A 26407-nucleotide genomic window follows, 5' to 3' on the forward strand; every position below is an offset into this window, starting at 1 on the left:
CAGGTGGTTTCCATGATCCCCACCTCCTGGGTTGGTGCCCTTATGTGATCCCCTTCTCTTATGTGGGGGCAGGACCTGTGACTTGCTTTCACCTATAGTATATGCATTGATGACAGGAGATATGTGGTTACAGGTACTTAACTACATGATTACGTTACATAGGATTGTAACACCCGACGTGCTGAAGTCTCTCGCCCTTGCGGGCTGTGAGGAAGCAAGTGGCCATGTTGGAGAATTCCACGTGGCAAAGAACTGCAAGCAGCATCTAGTCACTGAGGGCTTAGCTTCCAGCTGACAGCCAGCAAAAAAATGAAGCTGTCAGTCAAACAACCGAAAGGAGCTGAATGCTGCTAATAGGCAGGCAAGGGGAGAAACAGATCCTGTCCTAGTGGAGCCTCCAAATAGGAACCTGGCCCTGGCCCCACCTTGATTGCAGCCTTGTGAAACCCTAAGTACATGGGCCAGAAAAGCTGTACTTGGATTCCTGATAATAAATGCATGTTGTTTTAAGCCACTAAGTTTGTGATGATATTGTTATATAGCAATAGAAACCCAATATTCCACCAGAATTTGTTTGAAATCTGTTCAATCAATCAATGACAACTCATTTCAGTGAATCCCTTTTGCAAATAAAGCAATCAGGGTCTGGCCCTTGCTGCTTTTTTTTTTTTTTTTTTTTGCTGAGGAAGATTAGCCCTGAGCTAACATCTGTGCCAGTCTTCCTCCACTTTATATGTGGGTTGCTGCCACAGCATGGCTGACAAGTGGTGTAGGTCCACACCCGGGATCCAAACCCATGAACCTGTGCCGCCAAAGCGGAGTGTGCCAAACTTAACCACTACACCACGGGGCTAGCCCGTGCCCCTCACTTCTGAAAGTCAGTCAGTCAGGGGCAGATTCATGCCAATAATCACTCCTCAGAGTGCCAATGAATCAACAAGAGCCTGACTCAAGTAACTACACTTCTCCAGATGATATCGACCTGCTTATGTCCATCAATCCCTGAAGTCTGTGCTTCCCCAAAACTGTTATGATCAGCTGTCTGCTCTGCTTGGAGAAACTGCCTGCTCTCCATTATTACAGTAAACAGTAAATTCAGTTTTGTCTTTTTTGTTTCACATATTGAACTATAGTCTTATCTTTGGACAATTCTAGAGGTTCCAGCAAGATCGTTTTGAAGACCCTCACTGGGCAGCATTCCAGGAAGCCTCAGGTCAAAAAGTGCACTCACTGGACTCCTTGTCTTCTCTCCTTCGGGTCACTTGCCCTACGAGTCAGTCTCAACAAGAATCTGAATTTTGACTAGTTTCATTGAGCTCTTGTTGCTAAATTAATTGTTATCCAATGATACATAACCAAATAGGTCTTTCTATAAGGCTTTTAGACTCAGGTCTTTATAGAAGATAATTGAGCCTGGATCTTTGTATTAAGTAATTAGACCTTTGGGTTTGGAGATGCAGGATTTAGTTATTAAATCTAGGTTTTTGTATAAAGTTATCAGACCTTTTGTTTGGAGGTATATTGTCTGATAAATATTTTTGCCATTAACGTGATTATTCTCCTGCTGCTTGCCTTGCTTTTGCCATTGTTTGTCTCTGCGTGCAAAGTTAAGTTTCAAGGGCTTTTGCTTTTTGCGGGGTCATCTTGTTTCTTTCGAATGTGTAAGGAAGTGTTCCACAGAGAATGGATGGATCACAGGCCCCACAGCCTCCAGCTCTATCCAAGCTGGCCCTTGAGGGTTAATGACTGAGGCCTGTGAGACTGGAGACTGGCTAATGTTACCACATGTCGTAAATCCCTTTTGCTAATTGAAACCACTGAACATTTTTCTACTAGTTGATTAACTAATTATGAATTACTGTTACTTTCTCCCTCTCATATTAGCATCTATTGGTGTAACTTTCTTAGTCCAGAAACTATATAACCTTTACCCAGTGAAGCAGAATCCCTAGATTATGTTTCTGGACTTCAAGAAGTGTCCATGACCAGAACAGAACTTTCGGATGTGCAAATATCAAATCTTGATGCAATATTGTTTGTTGATTGACTTCTTAGTAAGTATAAAAAGTGACAGTACCAGGCTTGATACAGGTAGCCCAGTCATGCTTGTAAAATCCTATCCCTTTCCAAAAGTCAAACTGTTCAAATGACTGAACTGTGGCCCTTTCAAAGGCATATCAAATTACTCAAATAAAAGAGTAGCTACATAATCTAATAGCTGGTTTGTGTTAAGACATTAGTTCTTTAAAGTGCTGTTTTAGGGGCCAGCCCGGCGGCATAATGGATAAATTTGCCCTCTCTGCTTCAGTGGCCCCGGGTTTCACTGGTTCGGATCCCGGGTGCGGACCTACACACCACTCATCAAGCCATGCTATGGCAGCAGCTCACATGGAAGAACCAGAAGAACTTACAACTAGGATATACAACTATGTACTGGGGCTTTGGGGAGAAAAAAAAGAGGAAGATTGGCAACAGACGTTACCTCAGGGCCAATCTTCCTCACCAAAAATTAAAAAATAAAGTGCTATTTTAAAAGATTTTCTTTAACTTCCTCAGAAACTCTTTAAAAATAAACAACAAACATGAATTACCTGATGCTTTGATACTACCTAAAATAATTGCTGGTCCTAAAGGATAGAGAATCACAGTACTATACTACAGAAGCTAGTCTAATACTGCAAACATACTTTTAAGATCATCATGCTAAACAGGCTGCTGTGATGAAAAGTTTATATACAAGGACCTCATATAAAAGAACAAAAATAATAAATTCATGGAGAAGTTAAAGGATTCAATCATAACTATGCAAAATCTGACCCACCAAATTCTGAAAAGAAACGCTAGGAACAGTGAGGTTAAGACCCATGAAGATAAGATCTTTAAAAACCAGCATCATCACCTGGTAGCAACAGACGAAAGCTCAAATGGACACTAGACTGAGTTCTCTGTGAAACATCTCCTTCAGGAAGTGTAAATTGACCACAATATAAATCATGGTTTGGGAAATTTTTTTCTAGGATCACAGAGGATTTGGCCAGTATATGCCTCATCTATAGCTAAATTAATCCGCAAAAATTTATAAAGGTATGATTCCAACATTCTGGAAAAGGCAAAACTATAGAGACAGTAAAAAGATCACGTTGCCAGGGGTCAGAAGGAGTGGGATGAACAGGCAGAGCATAGGGGATTTTTAGGGCAGGGAAAATACTCGAGAGACTATAATGATGGATACACGTCATCATACATTTGTCCAAGCCCGCAGAACGTACAACACCAAGAGTGAGCCATAATGTAAACTATGGACTTTCAGTGATAATGATGTGTCAGTGCAGGCTCATTAATTATAACAAATGGGCCACTCTGGTGGGGGATGCTGACAATGCAGGAGGCTGTGCATGTGTGGGGGCAGGAGTATACAGGAACTCTGTACATTCCCCTCAGTTTTGCTGTGAATTTTAAACTGTTCTAAAAAAAATAAGGTCTTCATAAAAAATTTGTAGAGGTGAGGAATTGCAAAGTTGTAAAGGACTGAAGCCATGCCTAAAGGTCATTTTGAACATCTCCAAATGGATGTAAATTAACTTCTTCTATGTGTTATATAAATAGGTGCTGGTAAGAATGCATTTATTTTCTGGATGAGCTGAAGTATTTCCATGTTGAAAAGCCACAAGTACAATGGCCAAAATACTGTCATAGTGTTTTGTACCTAGTTTCTACCTATGTTTTCTACATTCCAATTTATTGACCCAGTGATAAAGTGACACATTTAACTGAAACAGTTATTCATAAATTTAAATTGTGAAAGACTTTGCCTTTACTCAAAAGCACTTCTGTCTTCGTCATTCCCAAATCCTCTGGAAAAATGAAAGAGATTCTAATAGAACTGGCAAGTTGATACCAACTAGAGATCCCACACTGAGGTTTCCAGATAACTTTTGAAGGAGTTAGTCCAAGGAGGCTGACTGCTAACCCAAGAACTTCAGAACAAGCTGATAACCACATGAGCCAAAGAGCTACTGCCCCAAACCACTGGAACAAGATTCCTCCACACATCACACTCTTCATCCTCCTGTTTACTCATACTTTTTTTTTTTTTATCGATGTAAGCTTCTATATTTATGACTTATAATGTTCCCCTTATCAGTAATAATAATGTGCCTGTCTAGACTTTACTAGAAACAATCATCACACAAACTTTTAAATTTAGTTCTCTCAAGCTATTGCTAGCACAGTCAATTTAAAAAACAATATACCGATAAAAGTACTCTTTATAAAGTCCTTACACTAGAAGAAGTGCAAGATACAATAATAAATATTTGTCACAACAACGCCCAGAGACAACATACGTCAGCTCCATCAAGGTTGATCCATCTCGTGTGCAGCTTCTGGGTTCTATTTCACGTGTTGGAATTGGACCCTTCAGTGGCAGTCCAGAAACAAGGTTAATTATTCTGTAGAGCTATTCCAAAGATAGGACTCCCCAACACCCTCAGTGGACTATATCTCTTTACAGAGGCCAGAAAGAATAAAGCTATTTCTGGAAAGAGGCTCTTCTTTCTCCCTTGCTCACAATTTCCTCTGTTAATAACATTTTGAATGCCTGCAGTATATTTGTTAAGGGTCACTCTTTGTGTAGTTTATGTTACATGTGTTTTGATAAATGCAGAATGCCTTGTATCCTCCATTTACAGTACCACACAGAACAGTTCTGCTGCTCTGTAAGTCCCTCGTGCCCCACCTATTCCTGCCTCCTCCCCTCCCCTTGAGCCCCTGGCTGAAATACCTTCTACTGTCTCTCTAGTTTCCTTTACCCTAAATGTCAAATAGTTGGAATCATAGTATGTAGCCTTTTCAGACTGACTTCTTTCACTTAACAATATGCATTTAAGTTTCCTCCGTGTCTTTTTGTGGTTTGGTTGTTTATTTTTATTGCTGCATAATATTCCATTAGAGATGTACCACAGTTTGTTTATCCATTCACCTGTTATGCATAAAGCTGCTATAAACATTTGTGTGTATGTTTTGTGTGGACATAAGTTTTCAACTGATTTTCTTAAACACATAGGAGCACAATTGCTGGGTCTTATGTTTTTATTTGATAAAATACAAATCACATAAAATTTACCATTTTAAGCATTTTTTTAAGATTTTTTTTTCCTTTTTCTCCCCAAAGCCCCCCAGTACATAGTTGTGTATTTTTAGTTGTGGGTCCTTCTAGTTGTGGCATGAGGGATGCTGCCTCAGCATGGCCTGATGAGCGGTGCCATGTCTGCGCCCAGGATCCGAACCGGCAAAACCCTGGGCCGCCCAAGCGGAGCGCAAGAACCCAACCACTCAGCCACAGGGCCAGCCCCTTTTTAAACTATTTTTTAATGTACAATTCAGTAGCATTAGGTACATTTACAACATTGTGCAACCATCACCCACTATCTATTTCCCAAACTTTTCATTGTCCCAAAGAGACCCTCTGTACCCATTAAATAACTTCCCCTGGTAGCTTCTATACTTTTTTTTAAATTGAGATCATAATAGTTTATAACACTGTGAAATTTCAGTAGTACATTATTATTTGTCTGTCACCATATATATGTGCCCCTTTACCCCTTATGCCTACCTCCTAACCCCCTTCCCCTCTGGTAACCACTAATCTGTTCTCTTTGTCCGTGTGTTTATCTTCCACATATGGGTGAAATCATGCAGTATTTGTCTTTCTCTGTCTAGCCTATTTCGCTTAACATGATACCCTCAAGGTCCATCCATGTTGTTGTGAATGGAATGATTCTGTCTTTTTTTATGGCTGAATGGTATTCCATTGTGTATAGATATACATATATATATATACATATGTATGTATATATATATACCACATCTTCTTTATCCATTCGTTAGTCAGTGGGCACTTGGGTTGCTTCCACGTCTTGGCTATTGTAAATAATGCAGCAATGAACATAGGGGTGCATAAGTCTCTTTGAATTATTGATTTCAAGTTCTTTGGATAAATACTCAGTAGTGGGATAGCTGGGTTGTACGGTATTTCTATTTTTAATTTTTTGAGAAATCTCCATACTGTTTTCCATAGTGGCTGCACCAGTTTGCATATCCCAGCAGTATATGTGGGTTCCCTTTTCTCCACATCCTCTCCAACAGTTATCATTTTTTGTCTTGGTAATTATAGGCACCTTAACGGGTGTAAGGTAATATCTCAATGTAGTTTTGATTTGCATTTCCCTGATGATTAGTAATATTGAGCCTCTTTTCCTATTGGCCGCTGTAAACGTTCTTTGGAAAAATGTCTGTTCAGATTCTCTGCCCATTTTTTGATCAGGGTATCTGTTTTTTTTGTTGCTGAGTTGTGTGAGTTCTTTATATATTTTGGAGATTAACCCCTTGTCAAATATATGATTGCAAATATTTTCTCCCAGTTGGTGGGTCGTCTTTTCATTTTGTTCCTGGTTTCCTTTGTCTTGCAGAAGCTTTTTAGTCTGATGAAGTCCCATTTGTTTATTTTTCTTTTGTTTCCATTGCCCAAGTAGACATAGTATAAGAAAAGATCCTTCTAAGACTGATGTCAAAGAACGTACTGCCTATATTTTCTTCTAGGAGTCTTATGGTTTCATGTCTTACCTTCAAGTCTTTAATCCATTTTGAGTTAATTTTTGTGTATGGCGAAAGGTAATGGTCTACTTTCATTCTTTTGTATGTGGCTGTCCAGTTTTCCCAGCACCATTTGTTGAAGACACTTTCCTTTCTCCATTGTATGTTCTTAGCTTCTTTGTCAAAGATTAACTGTCTGCAGATGTGTGGTTTTATTTCTGGGCTTTCAATTCTGTTCCATTGTTCTGTGTGTCTGTTTTTGTACCAGTACCATGCTATTTTGATTACTATAGCTTTGTAGTATATTTTGAAGTCAGGGATTGTGATGCCTCCAACTTTGTTCTTTTTTCTCAGGATTGCCTTGGCTATTTGGGGTCTTTTGCTGCCCCAATGAATTTTAGGATTCTTTGATCTATTTCCATGAAGAATGTCATTGGGATCTGATTGAGATTGCATTGAATCTGTAGATTGCTTTAGGTAGTATGGACATTTTAACTCTGTTTATTCTTCCAATCCTCGTGCATGGACTATCTTTCCATTTCTTTACGTCATCATTGATGTCTTTCAGTAATGTCTTATAGTTTTCATTGTATAGGTCTTTCACGAAACTCCTTGGTTAAATTTGTTCCTAGATGTTTTATTCTTTTTCTTGCAATTGTAAATGGGACGGTATTCGAGTTCTCTTTCTGTTAGTTCATTATTAGAGTATAGAAACGCAACTGATTTTTGTAAGTTAATTTTGTACTCTGCTACCTTGCTGTAGTTGCTGATTATTTTTAATAGTATTCTGATGGACTCTTTAGGGTTTTCTATATATAAAATCATGTCATCCACAAACAGCGAGAGTTTCACTTCTTCATTGCCAATTTAGATACATTTTATTTTTCTTGCCTAATTGCTCTGGCCGAAACCTCCAGTACTCTGTTGAAAAAGAGTGACAAGAGTAGACACCCTTGTCTTGTTCCTGTTCTCAGAGGGATGGCTTTGAGTTTTTTCCCATTGAGTATGATATTGGCTGTGGGTTTGTCATATATGGCCTTTATTATGTTGAGGTACTTTCTTTCTATACCCATTTTATTCAGAGTTTTTATCATAAAAGGATGTTGGATCTTTCAAATGCTTTCTTTGCATCTATTGAGATGATGTTGTGGTTTTTATACCTCATTTTGTTAATGTGGTGTATCATATTGATTGGTTTGCAGATGTTGAATCATCCCTGCATCCTCAGTATAAATCCCACTTGATCACAGTGTGTGATCCTTTTACTGTATTGATGTATTCCATTTGCCAATATTTTGTTGAGAATTTTTGTGTCTACGTTCATCAGTGACATTGGCCTGTAATTTTCCTTCTTTGTGTTGTCTTTGTCTGGCTTTGGGATCAGGGTGATGTTGGCCTCATAAAATGTATTAGGAAGTGTTCCACCTTCTTCAATTTTTTGGAATAATTTGAGAAGGACAGGTATTAAATCTTCTTTGAATGTTTGGTAGAATTCTCCAGAGAAGCCATCTGGTCCTGGACTTTTATTTTTTGGGAGGTTTTGATTACTGTTTCCATCTCTTTACTTGTGATTTGTCTATTCAGATTCTCTATTTCTTCTTGATTCAGTTTTGGGAGGTTGTATGAGTCTAAGAATTTATCCATTTCTTCTAGATTGTCCAGTTTGTTGGCATATAGTTTTTCATATTCTCTTAATAATTTTTTGTATTTCTGTGGTATCCATTGTAATTTCTCCTCTTTCATTTCTAATTTTTATTTATTTGGGCCTTCTCTCTTTTTTTCTTAGTGAGCCTGGCTAAGGGTTTGTCACTTTTGTTTATCTTCTCAAAGAACCAGCTCTTAGTTTCATTGATCTTTTCTACTGTTTGTTTGTTTCAGTTTCACTTATTTCTGCTCTGATTTTTATTTCCCTCCTCCTGCTGACTTGAGGCTTTATTTGTTCTTCTTTTTCTAGTTCTGTTAGGTGTAGTTTAAGATTGCTTATTTGAGATTTTTCTTGTTTGTTAAGATGGACCTGTATTGCTATGAATTTCCGTCTTTGGACCACTTTTGCTACACCCCATATGAATTGGTATCGTGTATTTTCATTTTCATTTGTCTCCAGATATTTTCTGATTTCTCCTTTAATTTCTTCAATGGTCCATTGGTTGTTCAGTAGCATGTTGTTTAGTCTCCACATATTTGTCACTTTCCCAGATTTTTTCTTGTTGTTGATTTCCAGTTTCATACCATTATGGTTGTAAAAGATGCTTGATATGATTTCAATCTTCTTAAATTTATTGAAGCTTGCCTTGTTTCCCAACATGTGGTCTATCTTTGAGAATGTTCCATGTGCACTTGATAGGAATGTGTATTCTGCTGCTTTTGGATGGAGTGTTCTTTATATATATCTATTAAGTCCACCTGGTCTAGTTTTTCATTTAATTTCACTATTTCCTTGTTGACTTTCTGTCTGGATGATCTATCCATCGAAGTAAGTGGGGTGTTAAGGTCCCCTACTATTATTTTGTTGCTGTTAATATCTCTTTTTAGGTCTGTCAATAGTTGCTTTATGTATTTTGGTAGTCCTGTGTTAGGTGCATATATATTTACAAGTGTTATGTCCTCTTGGTGGAGTGTCCCTATTATCATTATATACTGCCCTTCTTTGTCTCTCACTGCCTTTTTTATCTTGAAGTCTACTTTGTCTGATATAAGTATGGCAACACCTGCTTTATTTTGTTGGTTATTATCTTGGAGTATCATCTTCCATCCCTTCACTCTGAGCCTGGGTTTGTCTTTAGCACTGAGATGTGTTTCCTGGAGGTAGCTTATTGTTGGGTCTTGTTTTTTAATCCATCCAGCCACTCTGTGTCTTTTGATTGGAGAATTCAATCCATTTACATTTAGAGTGACTATTGATATATGAGGGCTTAATGCTGCCATTTTATCACTTGTTTTCCAGTTGTTCTGCATTTCCCTCATTTCTTGTCCTGTATTTTGGACTGCCAATTCAGTTTGGTGGTTCTCTATGATCGTTTTCTCAGTTTTTTCTTTATTTATCATTTGTATCTCTGTTCTGATTATTTGTTTAGCAGTTACCATGAGGTTTGTATAAAAGATCTCATGGATGAGATAGTCCATTTTCTGATAGCCTCTTATTTCCTTAATCTAAGTATGTTCCATCCCTTTTCACTTCCCTAAGTTATTGTTGTCAGAGCTTATTCCATTTTGTGTTGTGTGTTTGTGGTTAAAATGAAGTGATTATAGTTACTTTTGATGTTTTCCTTCCCTTTATCTTTAATGTTATAATTAAGTATTTGCTAATCTGTTTTGATAGAGAGCTGCGATTTTCTCATTTTGTGTGCCTATTTATCTCCTTGCTCAAGGCTTTGTAAACTCTTTCTTTTTTTCAGGTATGAGGACCTTCTTGATCATTTCTTGGGGGTGGGGGCTCTTGTGCTGATGAACTCCCTCATCTTTTGTTTATCTGAGAAAGTTTTTATTTCTCCATCATACCTGAAGGATATTTTTGCTGGATAGAATATTCTTAGCTGAAAGTTTCTGTCTTTCAGAATTTTGAATATATCATTCTACTCTCTCCTAGCCTGTAAGGTTTCTGCTGAGAAATCTGCTGAAAGCCTGATAGAGGTTCCTTTCCTTTGTAGGTTATTTTCTTCTGCCTTGCTGCCTTTAATATTTTTCCCTTGTCATTGACTTTTGCCAGTTTTACTAATATATGCCTTGGAGAAGGTCTTTTTACGTTGATGTAATTAGGAGTTCTATTATCGTATTTTACTTGTAGTTCCAGCTCCTTCCCCAGGTTTGGGAAGTTCTCCATTATTATTTCTTTGAACAAGCTCTCTGCTCCTTTTTCCCTCACTTCTCTCTCTTGAATACCCATAATCCTTATGTTGCATTTCCTAATTGAGCCAGATATTTCTCGAGGAATTTCTTCATTTCTTTTTAGTCTTCATTCTCTCTCCTCCTCCATCTGAAGCATTTCTATTCTCTAAATTGCTAATTCTGTCCTCCATAATATCAGCTCTGTTATTTAAGGACTCTAGATTTTTCTTTATCTCATTCATTGTATTTTTCATCTCTAACATTTCTGATCGGTTTTTCTTTATAGTTTCAATCTCCTTTGTGAAGAATTCCCTCTGTTCATTAATTTTACTCCTGATTTCATTGAACTGTCTGAGTTTGCTTATAACTTGTTGAGTTTTCTTATGATAGCTATTTTGAATTCTCTGTCATTTAGATTGTAAGTTTCTGTGCCTTCAGATTTATTTCTGGGGCTTGTCATTTTCTTTCTGTTCTGGAGTATTAATATACCTCTTCATACTATTTGATGGGGTGGATTTGTGCCTTCACATAGTGGTAGTATCTTCTCATAGATTCCACCTGCCACCCCAGCAGGTGGGCAGGAGCTGTGTGTTCTGAGCCCACTGTGACCCCTGACAGCTGTGCCTATCCTTTGGATGCTATGCTGACAGGGCCCATCTGCATTTGCCCGCTCACCACCACTGCTTTACAAACACATGCACCAGCGCTCTGGCAGGGGTCCCTTCCTCTGGCAGACCAGCTGAGCCACACCAGGTGGGGGAGAGAGGCACTTTCTTTCATATGCATGCTCCTGGGGGCATTCCCACTCTTCCCTTGCTTTTGCCCTCCTGGGGTGCTTGGCTTTGTGAATATGCCCTGTGATTGTTTAGCCATCTCAGTGTGGAGCTTTCCCATGGCCTGGGAGGCAACTCAGAGAGCAAGGCATTTCCACAGAGGACTTCCTCTTCCCTCCTCTCCTCTCAGAGTCACACATGGTCCCACACCCTAGGTCACTGTCATTGGGGTAGGGAAAGGAGATTCCCTTATCTCCTTCCACTGCCTTCCAGAGGATCCAGCACCTTCACCTTCAGATGTATGGCTGCATGGGTTTCTCAGATGTCAGTTGTGTTGTGTGAATGTCCCCTGTTGGTTTCTGAGTGTCCTTTTTGTTGCATCTTAGTGGAGAGAGTCTAAGGGAAGAGCTCACTCTGCCATGATGCTGATGTCACTCTAGCTCTCCATTCTACTTTATATCTCTATGAATTTGCCCATTCTAGATACTTCATTTAAGTGTAATCATACATTGTTTGTCCTTTTTTTCTAGTTTATTGCCCTTGGCATAATGTTTTCAAGGTCCATCCATATTGTAGCAGGTACCAGAACTTCATTCTTTTATATGGCATAGTAATAATCCATTGTATGTTTATACCACATTTTTTTCATCTGTTCTTCTGTTGGACACTTGTATTGTTTTCACTTCTTGGCTGTTATGGATAATGCTGCTATGAACATTGGCATTTTTGAATTCCTGTTGTTAACTCTTTTGGGTACATACCTAGGTGTGGAATGCTAGGTCATATGGTAATTCTATGTTTAACATTTTGAGGAACAACCAAACTATTTTCCACAGTGGCTGCAACATTTTACATTCCTACCAGCAATGTACAAGGGTTACAATGTCTCTACATCGTTGCCAACATTTGTTATGGTCTGTATTTTTTTATATATACAATAGCCATCCTAGTGGGTAGGAAGTGGTAAGAACATGTTTAGTTTTGTAAGAAACTGCCAAATTGTCTTCCAAAGTAGTTGTACCATTTTGCAGTCCCATCAGTGATGAATAAGAGTACGTGTTTCTCCACATCCTCCTCAGCATTTGATATTGTCAGTTCTTTGAATTTTAGCCATTCTAATAGGTGTGTAGTAGTTTTAATTTGTTTTAATTTGAAGTTCCCTAATAACATATGACATTGAGCATCTTTTCTTGTGCTTTTTTGCCATTGGTGTATCTTCTGTGGTGAGGTGTCAGTTTGGATCTTTTGCCATTTTTTAATCGGATTGTTTGTTTTCTTACTGTTGGGTTTTAAAAATTCTTAGTATATTTTGAATACAAGTCTTTTACCAAATATGTGCTTTGCAAATATTTCTCCCAGCCTGCAGTTTGTCTCTTTATTTTCTTAACAGTGGCTTTTGCAGTGCAGTTTTAAATTTTAATGGAGTCCAACTTATCAATTTTTTTCTTTCACGGATCATGCTTATGGTTTGTGTAACTAAAAAGTCATCACCAAGCCCAGGGCCCCTAGGTTTTCTCCTATGTTATCTTCTAGGAGTTTTATGGTTTTGTGTTTTACATGTAGGTCTCCAATCCATTTTCAGTTGACTTTTGTGAAATGTATAAGAACTGTTGTCTAGATTTTTCTTTTTGCATGAGAATGTCATTGTTCCAGCACAGTTTGTTGAAAAGACTAGCATTTCTCCATTCAATTGCCCTTACTCCTTTGTCAAAGATCAGTTAACTATTTTTATGTGTGTCTGTTTCTGGGTTCTCTATTTTGTTCCATTGATCTGTCTATTCTTTCATCAGTAATGCACTATCTTGATTATTGTAGTTTTACAGTAAGTCTTGAAATCAAATAGTGTCAGTCCTCTTCCTTTTTTCTTCTTCAGTATTGTGTTGCCAATTCTGGGTCTTTTGCATTTCCATGTACACTTTAGAATTATTTTGTCAATATCCACAAAATAACTTGCTGAGATTTTGATTGGGATTGCATTCAATCTATAGATCAAGTTAGGATGAACTGACACCTTAACAATATTGAGTGTTCCTATTCATGAACATGGAATATCTCTCCATTTATTTAAATATTTGTTTATTTCTTTCATCATTTTTTAAATTTCTTTTACTACTTGTACTCATTTTGTTATATGTACATACACATTTTATTCCTATGTACTTAAATTTCACTAATGTAAATGGTGTTGTGTTTTAAATGTCCAATTACAATTGTTCATTGCTGGTATATAGGAAAGCAATTGAGTTTTGTATATTCACCTTATGTCCTACAACCTAGCTATAAGCCCTTATTAGTTGCAGGAGATTTTGTTTGTTTGTTTGTTTGTTCTTTGGATTTTCTATGTAGACAATTATGTCATCTGTTAATAGAGAAAGTTTTATTTCTTTTTTTCTTTTTTTTGAGGAAGATTAGCCCTGAGCCAACTACTGCCAATCCTCCTCTTTTTGCTGAGGAAGACTGGCCCTGAGCTAACATCCATGCCCATCTTCCTCTACTTTATATGTGGGATGCCTACCATAGCATGGCTTTTGCCAAGCAGTGCCATGTCCACACCTGGGATCCAAACTGGCGAACCCCAGGCTGCCGAGAAGCAGAACGTGCGAACTTAACTGCTGCACCACCGGGCTGGCCCCGACAGTTTTATTTCTTTGTTCCCAATCTGTATACTTTTTATTTTTTTTTAATTGTCTTAGTGCATAGGTAGGACTTCCAGTATTTTGTTGGATAGAAATTGGTAAGAGGGGACATCCTTGCCTTGTCTCTAGTCTTACAGGGAAAGCATCTAGCTTCTAACCACTAAATATGATGTTAGCTGTAGGGTTTTTTTAGTTGTTCATCAAGTTGGGGGAGTTCCCCTCTATTCCTAGTTTGCTGAGAGTTTTTATCATGAATGGATGTTGGATTTTTGTCAAATGCTTTTCTGCATGATATAACCTTGTGATTTTTCTTTTTTTAGCCTATTGATGTGATGGATTATATTAACTGATTTTTCTAATATTGAACTATATTGCATACCTGAGATAAATCCCACTTGGTCGTGTGTATAATTCTATTTACATATTGTTGGATTCAAGTTGCTAATTTTTTTTTGAGAACTTTGCATGCATGTTCATGAAATATATTGGTCTGTAATTTTCCTTTCTGGTAATGTCTTTATCTGATTTTGGTATTAAGGTAATTCTGGCCTCATAGAATGAGTTAAGAAGTGTTCCCTCTGCTTCTATTTTCTGGAAGAGATTGTAGAAATTTGGTATCAGTTTGTTTTTCCTTACATGTTTGGTAGAATTCACCAATGAAACCATATGGGCCTGATGCTTTCTGTTTTGGAGCAGTATTAATTATTGATTCAACTACTTTAATAGATATGGACCTATTCAGATTATCTGTTTCTCCTTGTGTGAGTTTTGGTAGATTGTCTTCAAGGAATTGGTCCGTTCGTCTAGGATATCAAATTTGTGGGTATAGAGTTTTTTATAGTATCTCTTTATTATTCTTTTAATGTCTGTGGAATCGTTAGTCCCATACTGTATCGGTGTCATTAATCCCATAGTGGTCCACTGGATCAGTAGTGATGGCCCCTCTTTCATTTATGATATTAGCAATTTGTGTCTTCTCTCTTAGGAAAAAAAGCCAGGTTAGCCTGGCCTGAGGTTTCTCAATTTTATTGATCTTTCAAAGAACCAACTTTTGGTTTTGTTGATTTTCTCTTTTGCTTTCCTGTTTTAAATTTCACTGATTTCTGCTTGAATTTTTACCATTTATTTTCTTTTGCTTGCTTTAGGTTTATATTGTTTTTCTTTCTCTAGTTTCCTAAAGTGGAAACCTAGATTATTGGTTTTAGATATTTCTTTTTTTCTAACATAGGTATCCAATGCTACAAATTTCCCTCTAATCACTGCTTTTGCTGTATTCCACAAATTTTAACAAGTTGTACTTTCATTTTTATTTAGTTCAAAATATATATTTTTAATTTCACTTGAGATTTCTTCTCTGATTCATGTGTTATTTAGAAGTGTGTTATTTAATCTCCAAGTATTTTGAGACTTTCCAGCTATCTTTCTGTTACTGGTTTCTGTTACTATGTGGTCTGAGAAGATACTTTGTATAATTTTTGTTCTTTTAAATTTGTTCAGGTGTATATCATATGGCCCAGAATGCAGTCTATCTTGGTGAATGTTGCATATGAGCTTGAGAAGAATGAGTATTCTGCTGTTGTGGATCAAAGGAATCTGTACATGCCAGTTAGCTAATGAACACTAACCATCCAGGTCAGAGCAACTGCAACAATGCCTAATTTTGGCTGGAAATCGGCTCAGAGACAATATGTATGAAACTTGCTTGGATAAATGTAATATCTGAAAATATCAATATGTTCTGAGAAGATTCCTGCTTTTGGCTAAGATAGAGTAACAAGAATCAGATTTACTCTCATATCTGAAACAACTATCTTTTAAAAAACTGATAAAATATAAGACATAACAGTTTTTTTGAAGAAGAAGATTAGCCCTGAGCTAACCACTGCCAATCCTCCTTTTTTTGCTGAGGAAGACTGGTCCTGAGCTAACATCCGTGCCCATCTTCCTCACTTTATATGTGGGATGCCTACCACAGCATGGTTTTGCCAAGCAGTGCCATGTCCACACCCGGGATCTGAACCAGCAAACCCCAGACTGCCAAAGCGGAACGTGTGAACTTAGTCGCTCTGCCACTGGGCTGGCCCCAAGGCATAACAGTTTTTAAGATACTGGACATCATACAATGAAGGCTAGTGATCTCTGAGAGATGGGAAGAGAATGAGGTGAGTCCAATGATTTCTCCAGCTTACTGCCTGGACAAAGTTGCCAGTCTATGACACAGAGAAGGGAAATCTAAGCAGAGCGTGGTGGAGGAGACAAAGCTGGGAATTTGGGGAGGTCAAGGAGACTAGAGGTCACAAGGCAGAGGACAGAGCTTTACAGAGAGAAACTCTAGCCATCTGCAGAGTGGTGCCCTTGAATCTTTAAATGAGTCCCAATAAGGGCATTCATGTGAGAAAACTACTCAATGTCAGCGGAGGAACCACCTGAAGGGATGGGAGGAAGCAAGGGTTGTTGCTCCCACAGCGTCGTGCTCCCATTAGCCAGAGTGGAAAACAATGATTCACGGGGCGTTGCGCAGAGCACTTAGAAGGATTTTGCCTTAGTCGTGAGGCAAAATTAGCTCTAGACTAAATACTACCACTCTAGTTTCAGCCAACAAGTCAAAAACAAGATCCAAAGGATCACACCAGCAAAGATAATAACATGCAATCACATATATTTCAGATTTTTGTTTTTATTTTGAAATGGTAGTTTTATTTTTTTTACAAGTTAAAGGTAAATTTTTTAATCAACTAAGATTTTTCAGTAATCAGCTGATAGATGTATCACTGATATCCAAGGATGAAAAGTGAAATGTACAGCCAGAGTGCACTGTGACGACTAAGATTGTTACATCAGCATCTGAGACCGCTGCCCCCATTGTTCATGGTGGCGCAAGGTCAAGTTCTCAAGGAAGGAATTTGATTAGCTTAACCCGATCTGAGAACTGATTCCCTTTCAGCCATAATCTAGTCCAATAAGGTCACAAAACACAAATGCGCAAACCGTGGGTGAGTGTAGGAGGCAATGATTGATAGCTCTAGTATAGGAGTCATCCATTTTGATCATTATCTAGTCCAATCAAGGTTACAAGACACAGAGGCTGGCCGGTGGCGCTGCGGTTAAGTTCACACATTCCACTTCTCAGCGGTCTGGGGTTTGCCAGTTCGGATCCCAGGTGTGGACATGGCACCGCCTGGCAAAAGCCATGCTGTGGTAGGCGTCCCACATATAAAGTGGAGGAAGATGGGCACGGATGTTAGCTCAGAGCCAGTCGTCCTCAACAAAAAGAGGAGGATTGGCAGTAGTTAGCTCAGGGCTAATCTTCCTAAATTAAAAAAGAAAAAAAAGATTACAAGACACAGATGCACAAACTGTGGGTGAAGCCAGATGAGTGTAGGAGGCAACTGTCCATTTCTAAATTCTGTGATGGCAAAGGGCAGTGCCTATTTTTAAAAATTTGAATATTGGTAATAGTTAAAACCAGGAGAGGGGTGAGATCAGCCACGGAGAAGGTAGATGGAGAAGGGCCAAGGAGTGGACTCTAGTAGGAACCCTTGACACACACGAGATGACAGTGAGAACAAGAGGAGGAACAAAAGAATTACAAAGAATCCAAAGCTATGTGATATTTCATGTTAGAGAGTTTAAAGAAGATAAAAATAATCAATAACGCAAATGGACAGTTTTTATAGGAGAAGGTCTGAAAGACGTCCAATAGATTTGGCAATATGAAGGCCACTGCCGACCTTATTAACAGCAATTCCAATAATGTGGGGTCAGAGGCCAAACTGCAATGAGTATACAATGAATGGGAATAAGACAGAGACACAAGTGTCTCTTATTCTACCAAGAAGTCTGATTGAAAAGAGAAGAGAAATTAAAGGAAAATTAGAGGGGAATGTGGTGTCAGTGGATGATTTAAAAATTTTATTTGGGATAAAAGTCTTTTTTTTTTTTTTTTAAAGATTGGCACCTGAGTTAACAACCATTGCCAATCTAATTTTTTTTCTTTCTGCTTTTTCTCCCCAAATCCCCCCAGTACATAGTTGTATATTTTTTCAGTTGTGGGTCCTTCTAGTTGTGGCATGTGGGATGCCACCTCAACGTGGCCTGATGAGTGGTGCCATGTCCACGCCCAGGATCCAAACCAGCAAAACCCTGGGCCGCCACAGCAGAGCACGCAAACTTAACCACTAGGCCATGGGGCCGTCCCCTGGGATAAAAGTCTTAAGCATATTTGTCATCTGAGGAGAAGAAGCTAATAGACAGGTGGAGCTGAAGATGCGAGAGGAAAATGATGAAAGAAACAAGAATCTGTGGGAGGCGTGAGGGAACAGGGTCAAGGATATAGGTGGTAGGGTCAATTTTTTAATTTTTAATATTTAAATTTAAATATATTGCTTAATACAGTGAGTTAAAATATTTTCTATCTGTGTTCCTCTCTTCTTTTTTCTCTTTTTAATTTTTATCTCAACTTTGAAATGGGTAATGCATTCACAACATTCAATTTTTTTTAAGTTACGAAAGGGTACACACTGAAAAGTCTTCCTCCCACTGCCACCCACCAGCTTCCTAATTTTTCTTCCCATAGACGATCAAATTCATGAGCTTCTTGTCTAGCCTTCCAGAGATACGTTGTGCATACACGAGCAAAAAAGTACATTTATTCTTCTCTCTTTTTTTCACACAAATGGAAGCATTTAATACACATAATTCTTACTTTTGCTTTTTTTAAATCTAACAATATATTTTGGAAATCTTTCCACAGTAAGCACACAAAGTGTTTCCTCCTTTTTTCTGACTGCATTGTATTCCAATCTCCTACTCATGGTGGGCATATTACTGGCAATTATAAACATTGCTGAAATGATTTGTTTTGCACATCAAACTATGAGACATCTGCAGGATAAATTCCTGGAATTGGAATAATTGGTTCAAAAGATATGCATATAAAAAATTTCAGTCTATATTATGAGAAGCAGAAAAGTATTGCAGTTAAGAACTAACAGCTTTAGACTGCTTAGATCCAAGCTTCATCATTGACTAGTTATATGGCCATGGGCAAGTCCTTGTGTTTGTTTCCTCATTTGTAAAACGGAGATGGTGATAATAATAGTACCTACCTTGTAGAGTTTTTATAAGGATTAAATGAGATAGTAGATGTAATACAATACAAATGCTCAATAAAGTTATTATTTTGCCACATTGTTAGAGGAGTTGATTAGAAACAGCAGTAGCAATTCCTCACCTTTAAGATTGCAGGAAAGGATGTGATAGAGTGTAAATTAAGGGAAATTGAACTTAATGGCCTCAGATTCCTTAAGTAAAAGGTAAGGTTATCTGCTGAGCATGAAAAGAATGGGGTTGAGAATGGGGCTTGAAGTTTGGAAGAGTAATTGAAGTGGAAGTAAGGACTTGATGAGATGAAGGAACTGTGAGGTTGGGATGTTGGCTTATCATCCTCCATGGACTCTAAAGTCATGCGGGATGACAGAAGGATGGAGAGGAAAGATGTGAGCCTGGTGCCCAAATCTTAAAATGAATCTTAAATGAAAATGAGCAATAGGAGGTCAGTAAGTAATTGCAATGACAAAGGTTTGAAACTGTAAAGGAGCAAGAATTCGTACTCAAAGGTGGAGGAGTGGCGGCCTGGAGGCTGTTGCGAGTGAAGAGAATGTCAATTCCATTGCCTAACCTGGACAATAGATGTCTTCAAAAGGACAGCAGGGGAAGGGCTGTCCTCAGAGAAGGGTCCAGTTTCGGTAAGGCAGGAGGTAGAATATTCTATAGTTAGATAAGGAAAAGAGGGAAGTATGCTTGTTCTAGAAAGAGAGAATACCAGAGGGCTCAGAAAAAAGGTTTTTGAGAGAAGGAGAGAAGCAATTGGAGGCTGGGTGGAGTAGAAGCATCATAAAGCAAGATGGGGATGGGAATAGGTAAGAATACAGGGAGCCTTCAGCCAATGGGGAAGTCACTGTTTTTGGAAGCTGATGAAAGCTATGGATCCTCTCTCCAGAAAAATATATATTTATACATAACACGCGCCACAAACTCCATACACACCCAACTTTTTTAAAGTAAACTTTTTACTGAAGTATAACATACATACAAATAATTGGTGTCCAGCTAAGAGTGAACATACTGTGTTACCAGCAACTAGATCAAGAAACAGAACATTACCTGCTCCCCAGAAACCTCCCCTTGAGACCTCTTTCAGCCACTAACCACCCCCTAAGGGTAACCACTAGCCTGACTTCTATAACCACAGATTAGTTTCATATATTTTTTTGAAACTTACATAAATGAAATCATACACTATGCATTCTTATGAGCCTGGTTTCTTCACTCAATGTTATGTTTGTGAGGTTCATCCGTGTTGGCACAAGTAGTTGCAGTCCATTCCTTCTCATCTCTATAGTATGACGTATGACAATTTATCCATTCTACAAATCAATAAATATTTGGGTTTTTCCTAGTTTGGATGATTACAAATAGCGCTGCTATGAACACTCTTGAACATGCCTTTTGGTGAACATATGTACACATTCTGCCGGTTGTATACCTAAGAATAGTGTTCCCGGGTCATAAGTTCAGCTCTAGTAGATAATGGGGCTTGTGTTTTAGACAAGAAACGAGGAAAACAGGGAAGCAAGGGAAGGGAAATTCATACAAGCTTTCAGTCTGAAATCTGGTGTAAAGTTACACAGGATATTTTGCATAAATCATTTATCAACACTGAGACCAAATTAAAATCACAACAAAGACTTGAATAAATCCAGAGGGAGATTCTTTGAAAATATTAATAGAACCTCTGACAAGCCAAGTCAAGAAAAAAAATAGAAAACACAAAATTTTAAGAAACATTAATTGCCATAATAACTCCAGAAGACTGAGAAGAGTTGAGAACACCAATAGCTATTGAAGAAACTGGAAAATTATGTTAGAGAATTATCTTTCCAAAAAAGGCACTAGGACCTGACAATTCTCATGGTCACCTTTCTTTAGAACTTCAAAGAATAGACCATTCCCATGCTATTTAATCTGCTTTAGCATATAATAAAAGATTGAAGGTTTTACCAATAACTTTATACAACTAGAAAATCATAATACCAAAATCTGACAATGCATAAATAAGAAAATTATAGCCCAAGTTTTCATATGACAAGAGATGCAAAAGAAAGAAAATCCTAAGTAATTTACAAAGAGAATTTAATTCTATCTTAAAACACTCTGGGGGGTGGCCCCATGGGCTAGTGGTTAAGTCCAGCACACTCTGCTTCGGTGGCCCAGGTTGGGTTCCCGGGTGTGGACCTACACCACTCATTGGCCGCCATGCTGTGGCAGCAACCCGTGTAAAAAATAGAGGACAACTGGCACAGATGTTAGCACAGGGCAAATCTTCCTCAAGCCAAAAAAAAGAAGAAGAAGACATTCTGGATAAGGTACTACTATTCCAGGAATAGTTGGACACCCAAGAAATCTATTAAAATAATGCATCTCATAAATAAGTCAGTATTTGTCACAAGTCTTTAAAATATGCATACATAGCCTTTGACCACAACTCCACTTTTAGGATTCTATCCTAAGAAAATATTAACAGTTATGCAGAAAGGTTTCACTACAAGGCTATTTCTTAGTGTTGTTTATATCAACAACAAAGACAAAAACAGAAACAACCTAAATGTCCACTAATACAATACAGTATCAGTTAAATAAACTATGCTGTATATGTATGATATACATACAATGGAATAATATGCAGCCATTAAAAATAATGTTGTAGAAGGGGCCGGTCCAGTGGCACAGCAATTAAGTGTGTATGTTCTACTTCAGCGGCCTGGGGTTCACCGGTTCGGATCCCGGGTGCAGACACAGCACCACTTGGCAAGCCATGCTGTGGCAGGCGTCCCACATATAAAGTGGAGGAAGATGGGCATGATGTTAGCTCAGGGCCAGTCTTCCTCAGCAAAAAAAAGAGGACTGGCAGTAGTTAGCTCAGGGCTAATCTTCCTCCAAAAAAAATAATAAAATAATGTTGTAGAAAAGTCTTTAATAACAGAAAAATGTGCATGCCCCCAAAAAATGCAATATGGGTTCATTTAGGCTAGCAAATACATTTCAAATTTTTCATTTATCTTTAGCTATCCACATTTGCCAGATTTTCTGCAATTATCATGTATAACTTTTATAATACGGTGATGAGGATGTGAAACAACAATTTTTTTTCCTGCTTTTTCTCCCCAGTCCCGCCAGTACATAGTTGCATATCTTAGTTGTGGGTCCTTCTAGTTGTGGCATGTGGGACACTGCCTAAGCATGGCCTGATGAGCGGTGCCATGTCCTCACCCAGGATCTGAACCAGTGAAACCCTGGGCCACTGAAGCGGAGCACATGAACCTAACCACTTGGCCATGGGGCCTGCCGCAACAACTTCTTGAAATCTTTTTTTTTTTTTAATTTTTTTGCTGAGGAAGATTTGCCCTGAACTAACATCTGTGCCAATCTTCCTCTATTTTTTGGTATGTGGGCCACCAGCACAGCATGGCCACTAACAGAGCAGTGTAGGTCTGTGCCCGGGAACTGAACCCAGGCCGCTGAAGCAGAGTGCGCTGAACTTAAACACTAGGCCACAGGAGCTGACCTCTACATTTTTTTTTAAATTCCGATTTTTGTTACACAATATTATAAGCCAATATGACCTCAATAAAATAATAATGAAAAACAATAATAATAAAATTCCCATGTCTAGCTTGTGGTTGTGGGTGAAACATCAGAGAACCACCTGGCATTTACTTTAGGATAGAAGGTTCTTATTCATATTTCTCTACCAGCTGGTTGACACCACTTAGGTCTGGATCACAGGACCCAGGCCTCCCCACTTCTCACCAAGCTGTCACACTTTACACAAGATCTCCTCATCCAGTCTACCTTGGCACTGATCCCAAAGTCACCTCCTAAAACTCCACTGTCCCGGTCACTCCTGTTACAGGCTCCTAACATCAGCCCTGATATCAGTTCCCCCACATTGAACCCAGCGTATATGGGGTTAAAACTAAAACCCACCACCCCCTTTCCTGCTTCTCTAGCTCCACTCATATGTAAATACCTGTTTCTTTAAACTTGGACTCCTTGAGCTTTACAACTAAATGGGAGTTACAAATTGTGAAAAGCCCAGGTGGCCTGGAGTTGGAGGCACACTAAAGTTTGGCTAATCATGTGTCCTTGAGTTTGCCAGGAAAGCCGCTGTCTCAAGGATATCGAGGAGCGGAGGCTTCCCAGACCTCAACTCCTACTCCCGGCGCTCGAACCCGCCTCAAACAAGAAGACGAGACAACTGCGAAGGACGCCCACCCGCCATCCTCCTATCTCACCCTCCCCCCCGCCTGGCTGCAAGCAGCCTCTCATGGCCAAACGCAGGCTGGTGGGAAAATGCCAAACTGCACAAGCTACATGCACCCCCTCCCCTACCCAAAACCCCAAATAAAAATCCCTACCCATTCCTCATTGGGGAGCCAGCAATTTTTGAGGCACGAGCCCTTGCTTTGCTCCCTGTGCCTGGCATAGTAAAAACCTTTCCTCTTCCACTCAAGACTCTGTTCTCGTTATTTGGATTGGCCTCGGGTTCAGAGACCGAACTTTCGGTTACAAATTTGGTGACCCAGATGGGACCTGTGGGTGGCCCCCACTGAGACCCTCTTGGCTTGATCGGATGCTCCAGAGTCGTACTCCGCGACTGCCCCAATAGGGGAAGTGGAGGGTTGGAGGAAGACTCAGGGAGGCCAGATCGCCGAGGGCCGGTGCTTAGTTGGTGGGACTTCATCCCAGGTCGAATCCAGGTCGCCTCCCTTGGCCCGACTCCGCGGAGCACCAGGGACATCTGGAGGGGCCGCTGCAGCAGCTGCCAAAGCCCATTTTGCTTTGGGAGTCTTCCCTCCTGCCTCCTCCCAGGGCGACTGTTCGGACCTCTGGTTACCAGGGAAGCTATCTTGAGGAAAAGGAAAGTGCATTTGTTTGAAGTCGCCACGACGCCCCGGCCAAATTTTGGTAAGTCCCCCGGGCGTGCACAACCGAGGTCCCTTGTCCTTGCTCGTTTGGGAAGATCTGCATGGCCGACCTTCACTTGTTGGGCGCCCCCGAGTGTAGGACACGGACTAAGCTGGGACTGGAAGCACTTTGGTTTGGGTTTTGGTTTTTGGCTTCCGTTTGTGGCCGTGGGTTTTTGGGAAAGCGCGCTTGTTTGGTATTTGTTTTTGTCTGTCTGTCTGTCTGTCCTTTCAAAGTGTCAACATGGGAGGCGCCATATCTGTTCCACCTAAGAGCCCCTTGGGGAAAATATTGGCTGACTGGTCGACCTATAGTTATAAGCCAATGAGGAAAAATCAAATGGTATTCTATTGTAACACTGCCTGGCCAATGCATGTCTTGGAAAGCGAGGAAAGATGGCCGTTGAATGGAACTTTAAATTATTACACTATATTGCAGTTGGAGTGGTTTTGTGAAAGGTCTGGGAAGTGGGATGAGATTCCGTATGTGCAGGCTTTTATGCGGTTGCATAATCAGGAAGGTGAACGGCCAGGGACCAAGCTGATGGTCCAAAGAAAAGCTAAGCCTCCGGTAATCAAAGATATTCGGACACCGGAAGAAAAACTTGATGAGGACATAACTGCCTTGAGTGTGTTAAATCCTTTTAATCCTAATTTCAATGTGACACAACCACCAATCGTAGGTGCCTCCCGCTCCCCACCGCAACCCCAGGCGGCGGGAAGCGGGAGGGAACCCCCACGGCAACTGCCCCCTTTGTGTCTGCCAGTATCAGATGAAGAGGTGGTAGTGGGGGCCGAGTCCCCAACAGATCAGCCTAGGAACGAACCAGGAGCAGGAACTGTCTCCCCCTCGAGAACCCGACAGGGTGCTCCTTTTGGCCAGGGGTCTTCTGGAATGGGGGCAGGGCAATTCCCTCTGCGCCAGCTGCCCGTAGGGACAAACGGTCAGGGGCAACCGGCCACCTACTATTGGACTTATACCCCTTTCTCAACCTCTGATTTGCTAAACTGGAAAAACAAGAACCCGTCCTACCAGAAAGAGCCACAAAAGATGACAGATTTGTTTACAACTATTTTTTCTACCCATCGCCCTACTTGGGCAGACATTCAATCTTTGTTAAGTATAACGCTTACAGGCGAGCGGCGCCTTGTAGTGATAAAAATCAGGGATTAGGCTCAGCATTTGCATGATGAGGATCCCACTCAAACTCCCTCTCCCGACGTGGCCACATCCCAAGTAGAGCCCAGTTGGGACCCAAACACGGATGCAGGGAAAGCACTATTAAGCCATTACCGAAGGTGTGTTTTGGCTGGACTTAAAAAAGGAGTCCCCAAACAAAGGAGCCTAAACAAAATTCAGGAACTCCGGCAAGAAACAGGAGAAAATCCTGCAGCGTTTTTAGAATGCATATATCAGGCCTACAGAAAATATACTGATTCAGACCCAGAAGCCCCTGAAAACCTTCGGATGGTCAACATGACCTTTATTGGACAGAGTGCCCCAGACATTAGGAGGAAGCTTAATAAGGTTGAAGGGGCCATAGCCACGAGCCCTGGTCAATTAGTGGAAATTGCCTTTGAAGTTTATAATGCTCGGGAGGAGCATAAAGCCGGGCCAGTGAAAGTGCTCCATGCAGCTTCCCTAAACTGGAGAAATGGGGAAGGGGATCCAAGACTGAGGAGGAAAAGACTCCAAAAGTTAGAGAGAAATCAGTGTGCCTATTGCAGGGAGAAGGGCACTGGAAAAACGAATGCCCTAAGCTAGAAATAGACACCAAAGGGGAAAGATGTCTTCCCCCAAGAAGGCCCATGGCCCCTCGAGTCCGGAACTTAGAGGAGGAAGATGATGATTGACGGGGCCCGGGGTTCCTTGCCATGCTGGCAGCTCCCATTCCAATAGTCCCCCACGAGCCCCGGGTACAAATGACAGTGGGGACCCAACTGGTTGATTTTCTAGAGGATACTGGTGCCACTTATTCAGTGTTAAACAGCAAATTGACATCATTAAGTAATTCCTCAATTGCCATTGTTGGAGTCACAGGCGAAACTCAGCAGAGACCCATGCTACAACCGCTGGAATGCAGCTTGGGAGAACAAAAGTTAAAACACAGCTTTTTCTACATACCAGATTGTCCCATTCCTCTCCGCGGACGAGGTTTGCTCTGTAAACTGAATGCTCAGATAACTTTTTCACACAAGAAGAAGCAGCTTCACCTACAGTGCCACTGGAAAATGCACTCAGACTACAAGCCCTCCTGGAAAGAACGGAAGAAGGAGAGCACCCAATACCGCCTGAGAGCCACAAACGAGTGAGTCCAGCCGTCTGGGCTGATGGGGTGCCCGGACGAGCTCGATCTGCCAGCCCAATAAAAATTGAACTTAAAAAAGGAGCCTCTTGGGGCTGGCCCCATGGCCAAGTGGTTAAGTTCGCGCACTCTGCTGCAGGCGGCCCAGTGTTTCGTTGGTTTGAATCCTGGGTGCGGACATGGCACTGCTCATCAAACCATGCTGAGGCAGCGTCCCACATGCCACAACTAGAAGGATCCACAAT

At 40.1% G+C, this 26407-nt stretch overlaps 1 long non-coding RNA gene across 1 annotated transcript in view; it reads left to right on the forward strand.

Annotated features, from left to right (window-relative positions):
- Nucleotides 1-26229, forward strand: part of LOC111769649 (uncharacterized) — a 28663-nt gene extending 2434 nt beyond the window's left edge. The window contains exons 2-4 of the long non-coding RNA XR_011421448.1: nucleotides 15326-15990; nucleotides 23041-23857; nucleotides 25985-26229. This is a non-coding gene — a long non-coding RNA (uncharacterized lncRNA). The remainder of the gene's footprint in view (nucleotides 1-15325; nucleotides 15991-23040; nucleotides 23858-25984) is intronic.
- Nucleotides 26230-26407: the final 178 nt, after the last annotated feature.

Source organism: Equus caballus, chromosome 1 (assembly GCF_041296265.1).
Source record: "Equus caballus isolate H_3958 breed thoroughbred chromosome 1, TB-T2T, whole genome shotgun sequence".
NCBI classification, from domain to species: domain Eukaryota; kingdom Metazoa; phylum Chordata; class Mammalia; order Perissodactyla; family Equidae; genus Equus; species Equus caballus.